Here is a 9,930-nt window from a genome sequence, read left to right on the forward strand (position 1 = left end):
GTGGATTCTGTCTGTTTCTTGAGGCAGCTAGTAGCAAGCGCTGAGCCTTTAGTCAGGAAGATTTGAGTTCAAAGTGCGCCTCGGATGCATAGTTTCTCTTTGCTTCAGCTGTAAAATGGGTATAATAACAGCCCCTGTGTCTCAGAGGATCAAGTGAGAGAATATTTGCAGAAGGCCCTCGGCACGGAGCCTGGCATGTAGTAGGCGCCATAAAAATGCGTATCTCTCCCCCCTATTTCAGACCCTTTCTCCTCGGAGCCCCACTGGAACCTAGGAGCTGTGGAGGAGGGGTCGTTATCCCCATTGTACAAGTGAGGAAACTGAGGATCGCGCCATCCAGTCTCCCAGAGCCTTCGAATATCCCCAGAGTATTTCCCCTGCTTCCTCCTGGCTTGATGTCTTTCCACCCCAAGTTCTGCCCCGCTCAGAGAACGCGATGACGTGCCCCCAATGCCCTTTTTCCCACCTCTAGGATCTGTAGGTAAATCCAACGTCTGGGCCACTGACAAGGGCTGGACTTGCAAACACAAGCAGCCAGTTGTGTCCTCGATGAAGTATGGGGAGAGAACACAAAGAAAGGGCTGTGGGAAGAGCAGTGGGGATGGAAGCTCCAGGGCCCGGGGCTAGTGTCCAAAGCTGTAGTCTGGGAAAGGGGCAGGAGGGACGGGAGGTTGGGGGCCAGGTTGAAAGCAGTCTGGTGGAAGTGTGGACTGCACCGATCCTGCCTTACCTACAATGCCCTTGGTCCTACCTCTGCCTATCACTGATGTACTTCCACCATCATTATCCCTGAAAGGCCTTTTTGTTGTTGTTCAGTGATTTTCATGACCCCATTTGGGGTTTTCTCGGCAAAGATACCAGAATGGTTTGCCATTTACTTCTCCAATTCATTTTACAGATGAGGAAACTGAGGCAAATGGTGAATTGACCTACCCAAGGTCACATAGGTAATAAGTGTCTAAGGCCAGATTTGAACTCTGGAAGAAAATAAGTCTTTCTAATTCCAAGCCCAGTGCGCTATCCACTGCACCACCTAGCCACCTAGAAACTCATGTATGTGATTATTTTTAAATCACTTCATCCCAGCCTATACCTTGTGACCTCCTAATACCATTCTTCATCCTCACAATGACCTCCAAGCCCTTTCAGTTCTTTCCCAGGCCATCACCTCTACACTGGCTACATTCTCCTTCTCCTATTACTTTTTTTTTTTTAAGCAATTGGGGTTAAGTAACTTGCTCAAGGTTACACGGCCAGTTATTTCTGGGTGTGGTGCTAAGTATCTGAGCCCAGATTTGCTCCCCAGGTCATCCCAACACTGGGGCCTGTGCTCTTACTTGCTGTGCTACCTGGCCACCCTCCTTCTCCTATTTCAATCACTTGGTGAACCAGCACAACTTTACAATATCCTCTGTTCTTAAATCCTTTCTTCCCTTGTCCTATTCCCATCAACCCTTGCCAGACTCCTTGTATTCCCATCCCCCCTCCACAAACTGTCTCCTTCTGTCCTATTCAAGTACTGCTGAATGGAGCTAAAAGAGGTCAGGAGACAGTGCTGATTTGGTCTACAATTCCACACACACACACACACACACACACACACACGCAGCATGGACACAATCAGCATCATCTCTTTACTCACCCAGCCACCATGATTAAGGCCCTAATCATCTGTCACTTGGACTATGGCAATAACCTAATTGGACCCCCACCTTCATCTCTCCCCACTCCAATCTATCCTCCACTCAGCTACCAGAGCACAAAGTCTGTCAGCATCACTGCCACCCCCTCAATAAACTCCAGTGGCTCCTAAGTTTGTCATATATAAAGTCTGTTTCAATCAATCAACATTAAGTGCCTACTATGTGCCAGGTACTAAGTGCTGGGGGTACAAAAAGAGGCAAAAGACAACCCCTGCCCTCAAGGAGCTTACAATCTAATGGGGGAGACAATATACAAAGCAAGTTCTATACAGGTTGAATAGGAAATATTTAGAAATGGGAAGGCACTAGAATTAAGAGGGGTTGGGGAAGGCTTCCTGTAGAAGGTGGGATTTTAGTTGGGACTTTGGAAGCCAGGGAAGTCAGTAGACAAAGAGAAGGAAGGCATGGAGGACAGCCAGAGAAAATGCCCAGGGCCAAGAGAAAGACAGGAGGCTGGTGTCACTGGATTAAAGAATGTGTCTTAGAGTAATTGTAAGAAGACTAGAAAGGTAAGAAGGGGCCAGGTTCTGAAAGGCTTTGAATGCCGAGCAGAGAATTTTGTATTAGATCTTGAAAGTGATAGGAAGCCACAGGAATTTATTCAGTAGGGGGTGGGGGATAACATGGTCTGACCTTTGCTTTAGGGAAATCACTTTGGTGGCTGTAGCAGCAAGCACCCTAAGCGTCCTCAGGGTTTGCTGGCAACACAGGTTCTTAGATCTGCTTTGTTAAAGGAAAGCAACTCAAAATGGGTTAACAAGCTCACTTTAATCAGTCAAACATATATCGTTTACCTCGTTCAGGGGAAAAAGGTCAGCACCCCGAACTTCAAAGTATACAGGCAGAATTATCAGGACAGAAACAGATCAAGTAGACAGATTTCCAAACTGTCCAACCATTACATCCATACCAAACCAACATCTGGGTTTCAACATCTGGGTTTTTCAAAGGGGGGGGGGGGCTTGCTCTGGACAACGGCTTCCCAGAATCCAGACCAAATCACAGAACACTTCTCAAAGTGAGGCCCAAAACAAAGCCTCACATCAGGGCTTATATAGCCTTCTCCTGGCTCAGAGAATGTAACAACCTTTTGGACCCACTGGCCAATCAAAAAGTCTCTACTGAAAAACAAGCCTCCCACCCCAGGCTCCAGGTGCACTTTAGCCTAGGGGCAGGGAAGATCTTTACATTTACATTCCCATTACAGTGGCTCAGTGGAGGATGGATAGAAGTGGGAGAGGCTTAAGGCAGACAGACCCTCCAGCAGGCATTGCAGTGATGCAGGCTTGAGGTGGTGAGGGCCTGGATCAGGGTGGGGGCAGTGTCAGAGGAGAGAAGGGAGTGTACTGAAGAGATGCCAAAGAGGTGAGACTGGCCAGCCCTGGCAACAGCTTGGAAATGGGGGAAGGGCCAGTGAGAAGAGTGTTGGCATTTAAAGGTCTTCACAACCTTCCTACCTCTTTAGGCTCCTACATGTTAGTCTCCTTCACCCACCCCAATCCAGCTACAGGTCTACTTCCTGATCCTTGCACACAAAATGCTGCATCACTCCTCTCCCATGCCTGGGATATTCTCCAGTCTCAAGTCTGTATCTTCATTTCATGGGTTCCTTCAAATCTCAGCTGAAGTGCCACCTTCTGCTTGAGATCCCAATCTTCCAACCTGCTTCATAGAAACGAGCTTATTTGGAAGTAGGAGTCAGAAAATGTGGAAGAAAGGGAGGCATATGAGAGGTTTTTCTCTAGCCCTCCTCCCAAGACCAGAGCAGGTTAACCTATGTGGACCCCCCAAGGTGTCATATAGAAATTATATATATATATATAAAATATACACATATAAATTTTAGAGGGTACATGAACTTGGAAGGAAAAAATAATACATTTTAATTTTCACTAACATCTAATTGAAATTTAGGAATCTAAATTGAAATGTAATTGAAATTCCTTCAATTATTTAAAAGCATGATTCTGAGAAAGGGGCCATAGGTTTCACCAGTCTGACTACCAAAGGGGTGCCCTGGGACACCACACAACAAAATACACACACACACTCCCAGAGCCCTCCCCTCTAAGATTCCCTTTTTTGTTTTCTGCATGTATCTTTTATATGTATTTACCTGTTTATTTAAACGTTTTCTCCACATTACTGTGTAAGCTCCTTGAGTGCACAGTTCCTGGTTCATAATAAGACATAGGGAATGGAGCTGTGATTTCATAAGTAAATTAGAATTTCCAAGTGTAATGGAAATGCAAATTTGGAAGATCTTCCCTGCCCCTAGGCTAAAATGCACCTGAAGTCTGGGGAGGGAGGCTTGTTTTTCAGTAGATACTTCTTGATTGGCCAGTGAGTCAATAAGGTTGTTAGATTCTCTGAGCCAGGAGAAGGCTATATAAGCCCTGATGTGGAGCTTTGTTTTGGGACTCACTTTGAGAAGTGTTCTGTGATTTGATCTGAATTCTGGGAAGCCATTGTTGAGAGTCCCCCGGCTTTGAAAAACCCAGATGTGGAAACCCAGATGTTGACTGGGTATGGATGTAATGGTTGGACAGTTTGGAAATCTGTCTACTTGATCTGTTTCTGTCTTGATAATTCTGCCTGTATACTTTGAAGTTCGGGGTGCTGACCTTTTTCCCCTGAACAAGGTAAACGATATATGTCTGACTGATTAAAGTAAGCTTGTTAACCCATTTTGAGTTGCTTTCCTTTAACAAAGCGGATCCAAGAACCTGTGTGAGCAGCCACCCTGGAGACGCTGGGGTGCTTGCTGCTACACCAAGTGACAAAACTCCCTCCACCCATGCTGGTCAGCTCCTTCTCTTCAATTTAAGGTCTTAGAGAATTGTCAGGTGTCAAACCCCAAATAGAAATGGGGGCCATTAATACTGTACTTGGGGGTCATGGCAGACTGACTTAGGAAACTACAAATTAACACTATCTATGTTTTGTAACATTTTTATTCTGTTAAATTTTTCCTAATTACATTTTAATTGGAGGGCAGGGTGGAATTGTAGCCCGGGTTACATGTTTGACAGCCAAGCCTAGAGCACCAAGACTTTAAAATGACTGTCTGAGGCAAGGCAAGAACTCAGGTCTCAGCTTTGGAGACCAACTCTATCCACTATCAGCATATAGTAAGCATTTAGTAAATCCCTGCTGATTGTTTGATCCCTGCTTGTCACAGCACCTAGCACAAAATAAGGGATTGAATGTTTATTGATTGACTGATTGATTAGCCCTGGCAGCCTCTGAGTCCAGGACCCTCTTCCCCACAGGAGTCTATCTTATTCTTTCTTCAGGGGAATTTCTTGCTTTCAGCAACCCACTTCCAACTCCTATCCCTTCAGGTCCTTTTTTCCCTCCTACCAAGGGCCAAGGGAGCAAAACTCTATGATGCTCTGTGGAGGGTCAAAGGGAGACCAGAGAAATCTTTCCACTCACCTTCTCCTAGCCACTGTTTACTCCTGCTATGGGAGAAATATCTCCTGAGTTCATGTGGTGGGTAACCACTACCAAATACACATTTACCACAAAGCAGAAATTATGGGGGCAAAAATCTAGAGTCTATTATTATGCTCAAGCAGAGGTCTGGGCCTCAGAGAAAACCTGAATCGCTATGAAGATTCTGACAAGGCTTCTTCTCAGGGAAAATTATGTCAGCATGACCGAGAGATAATCATTTACATATTGTAATCTTGTACATTCCCCTTAGGCCATAAGAGTTAAAGATAAGATAGAGCCATAATCCTATATTTCCTTCAGTGTCATAAAAGTTGAACAAACTTAGCTAATCAAAGTTAAAATCTCATACATTTCCTAAGAAAACGAACTTCAAGCAATAGGTAAACTAAGTCAAGTTACAGATTAGGCTGTATTGGAGAATTCCCAAATAGGTTGATTGAGGAGGTAGAGGAGGATTTATATGTAAGCAAAGAGAAAGGACAGTTGGGATTTTTCCTCTGGCTTCTTATCTACGGAATGTTTAAGGCTCTTAAGTCAATTTTTACATCCCATGGGACAGGTTTTCTGTAACGCAGTCACATGACCTCAGCGCTGGAAAGGGGCTGGAAGTTCACCAAACCTAATTCTGCTGGTTCACAGATGGGGTAGCTGACACCAAGAGAAGGGACATGATTTGCTCAAAGCCAAATGTCAGAGCATGGAAGGGACCTTATTTAGTGTAATGTCCCCATCCTTTGATAATTGCCACCACACACATTACGGGTCTGCCCTGTATCAGGTTTAAATAACAATAGATAGCTGTCGCTGTTTTATAGCTATTTGCTTTCAAATATAATCCTCACAACAACCCTGTGAGGTAGATGTTTGATTCCCATTCCCAGGGACCCTAGATTCAGAAGGGTATTAAGCTACTTGCCTAGGGTCACCCAGTATGGGAGGCTGGATTCAAATCCAGCTTTTTTTTTTTATACTTTATAGTCCTTGTCCTCAAGGGGGAGAGAGGATGAGACCACCTCAGAGATAGCTATGGTACATTTTCGCACTAAAGAGGTACAAATACGGTGCCCTTCAAGGTCTGAGGGAGGAAGTATTTACTGATTGGGGGAATCAAGGAAGTCTTCATAGAAGGTGGTGGCGTGTGAGTTAGGTTAAAGCAGAGATTCTTAACCAGGGACCTGGGAACTTAAAAAACATTTTTATAACTATATTTCAATATAATTGCTTTCCTTTGTAATCCTATGTATTTTATTTTGTGCACTTAAAAATGTTCTTCTGAGAAAGGGGTCCATTGACCTCACCAGGCTACCAAAGGGTGGGATGGGCTAGGCTGGGCTGGATTGGGCTAGGCCAGATTCAGCGCAGTAACTTAAGGACTTAAATTTGGTGCAAGCTTTAGACTGCCTCAGTAAATTACCACTCCAAGTCTGACCTTCTGAAGGATAGGAAAGGTAATTTGGCTTCAGACTCTTTTAAGCCTTTACATCTCAACCTTGGCACGGCCCCATCAGTACTAGCCACTCAGTAGGGTTGCCAAAGGGGCCTATCTCCCCTGCCAGATGCTTAAAATGGTGTGATTTCTGGCCATCAACACCTCTTCTGATGAAAATTTGCAGCTACAACTCCCCTACCCCCACCCGATCCCACATACCCAGCTCTCTAGCTGCCTCACCTGACTTTGAAGTTCACTCTCCTTTTCTCCAGCCAAGCTCATAAACTTGATGCTAGACCCAATTTAAGGCAGTGAAGCCAGAGCTTCATAAAGTCCCTCTCAGATATCAAGACAGACTATGGTGATTACCACGGGAGTACTTCTTAAACCTGGCTCTCTCCTGGAAAAGCCCAGGCATTTGGAGTCTTTCAAAGCCAGATCTTAAAAGCATCTCCTAAAGGATCTCATTTATCTCCATAGCCTTGGAGGACATTAAGCTGAAAGAAACCTCTGCAGGCAGGCAATTTCTCCCAGGAAGGTCACCTTGTCAAACAGAGAAGCAGGGACAGTCCTGCCCATTAACCAGGAGCAAAGATCATCTTGTCCTGGGATATTGAGTGATAGTTTGTCCCAACCCTCTCGTTTTACAGAGGATGAAATAGAGACCCAGGGACTTACCCAAAGTTAGTAAGCAAGGAAAAAAGGCAAGATTTCAAGCTACCACTTCTAACCCCAAACCTAGGGCTCCTTCCCTTACACTGGGAGAGGGGTGCTGCCCCTGTTGGCCACCCCCTCATTTCCCAAAATGAAAGTCTGGAGAGGAGAAGATACTTGCACACCAATCAAAGGAGTGGCAGGGTTGAGACCAGAACCCGTCTTTATTCTTCATTTCTTCATTGCCTATGGTTCACAAGGAACCCTCCCTAAAAGGGATCTGAGGGAGACAAGAATAAGCCAGTGGATATCACTCTTAGTTGGGGGTCAGAGAGCCTTCATTCAAATACTGCCTCTTTCCACTTATTTCTTTTGTAGCAGTCATTACATTTTCCTCAGCTGCAGTTTCCTCCTTTGTAAAAACAAATTCAGCGGCCTCCTATGTACCTCCCAGTTCTAAATCTATGATCTTATTCACTGTATAATTAATGGTCCTTTGGTCACTGGCTCCATGTTTTAAACTGACAGATAAAAATGGTTTTAGATGAGAAAACCTAGCCAGTTACTTGACCTACTCTAGGCCTAAACTCCCTGCAAATGGCAAATGTGACATTTAAACCCAGATCTCATGGCTCATTTTTAGAGATAGTGTTTTCTTTAAGACAAGGAGGTAGTACCCTAAAAAAGAGAATGTAAAATTCATAACCCAATTCAACTTGCCTGGAGACATTCAGAAAAAATAAACATCTTATTCTCTCTAGGCGGAAGGAAACATTCTTCTTTCTCAACTTAAAGACTTTGGGAAAGGATTGCCATTGGCAAATCTTATGGGTAGCAGCTCTAATTAAAAGGGACACCTTTTGGAAACGGGGACAATGGCTCCTTTGCCTCTAGGCTATGGGAAGTTAAACATCCTTTTCCCAGAAAGGATTACCAGGTAGAATATAAACCCACAGAACCATCTTTTCCTATGGATCTGGGGCCCAGCTGGATGACCCACTGAGATAGCACAAGGAAAGGCCTTTGAAAATTCCTTGGTGGGGAGGGTAGAAAAACACTCTACACACAGTCTGCATTGGCAAATAATTAGGCACACTCTCGGGAACTCAGTTTCCCTCCTTCAGTACACAAAGCATGCTTGTTGTGGACATTAAGATATGGGTGTTTCCCAGTGGGCTGTCAGCAAATGACGTGTCCTCTGTGTGCCTTTGTACTGCCCAATGGGCTCCTAACAAATCTTCACTGAATTGAGACAGCAAGGTCAGATATCAGACAGCAAGATGTCAGATGACTGGGTTCAAAGCTCCATCCGTGTAATTTTGGGTAAATCCCATCCCCTCACTGGGCCTCAGTTTGTCATCTGTAAAATGAAGGTGCTAGATTGGATATTCCAGCTCCATATCCTGTGATTGGAATAGTGAACAGGAAAAAATATAGAAACCTAAGCAAGCCAAACTGTAAGCAATCAGGATGAGGAAAGAAATCACATTTCCTGCACAGGCCAACTCTTGAGAGTGATCAGAACAGCTCTTTCACAAGGAAAGAGCAAAATGGACCCTATTCAGACTTCACCAGTTAAGAGAAAGAAATCTTGGGAAGAGAAATTTTTAAGGCAGCTTTTTGAGATGGCTCTGTAAAAGATAAAAACCCTGGGAAAACTGGCCAGTTGACACAGAGGTGCTGCTGGTAGACAAGGCACTGGCTTCCAGACCAGAAAACATGGACTACATACAGCCTCTGTTCTACCACACAAGGCCCTCAAACCTTTGGGCCTTAGCTTCCTCATTTGTAAAATGGGAATAATAGCATGTGTACTCTGTATTGCAGTATTAAGAAAAAAGCATGAAAGAGGTGACTTGTTAACTCATTTTCTGAACCTAGGCACTTGCTTTTATTTTTGTTTTTTTGCTTTTTGGAGGGGAATTGGGGTTAAGTGACTTGCCCAAAGTCACACGACTAGTTTTTTGTGTTGTGTCTGAGGCCGGATTTGAACTCAGGTCTTTCTGAGGCCACCTAGCCACCCGTAGGCACTTGCTTTTAAAAGGGGGAGGGGGAGGCGGTTGGACAAAATCCTCCCATGAGATTATAAAATCAAAAACACAAAGGCACAGGAGAAATCCAGTCCAGACTCCATATTTTGCCAAGGAAGAGACTGGGGCCCAGAGAAGGGAAAGGACTTACCCAAGGTCACAGTGAGTAGCAGAGCAGACATCTTCTGACTACAGACAGCACAATCTCTGTGTCCCCCCATGTTGCTTCCTTCCCTACAGTCCTAAGTGGTTGTAAGGTTTAAATTTAATCAGTACCTAAGTCAGGAGCCCAGTTTTTGAGAGAAATGGCTCCCTCCTCCTTTTTATCTACTGTCTAGCTCTCCTTCTCAGGTTCCTTTGTTGGACTATCTTGCCTGCTAAGTATGGGTATACCCCAAGACTTTCTTCTCCTCTCTCTACCTTTTCTCCAGGGTGATCTTATCAGATCCCAAGGGATCAATTATCTCTAGCCAGATGATTCCTACATCTATACAGGCTGTCCCAAAAATCTTGTAACAATTGTTGTAACAAAAGTTGTAATAATTGCAGCTGAGACTTCCAGGCCATCCTGTACAGACAGCCTGTGATAGTAATGGCATTTAAAGATTCCCCTGTATTGGCTTGGTTTTCAAATTGATTGTGTTAAAACCCAGAG

The sequence above is a fragment of the Petaurus breviceps genome, unplaced genomic scaffold (assembly GCF_028583685.1).
Source record: "Petaurus breviceps papuanus isolate PSGF00001 unplaced genomic scaffold, PetGlider_PUasm1.0 523, whole genome shotgun sequence".
NCBI classification, from domain to species: domain Eukaryota; kingdom Metazoa; phylum Chordata; class Mammalia; order Diprotodontia; family Petauridae; genus Petaurus; species Petaurus breviceps.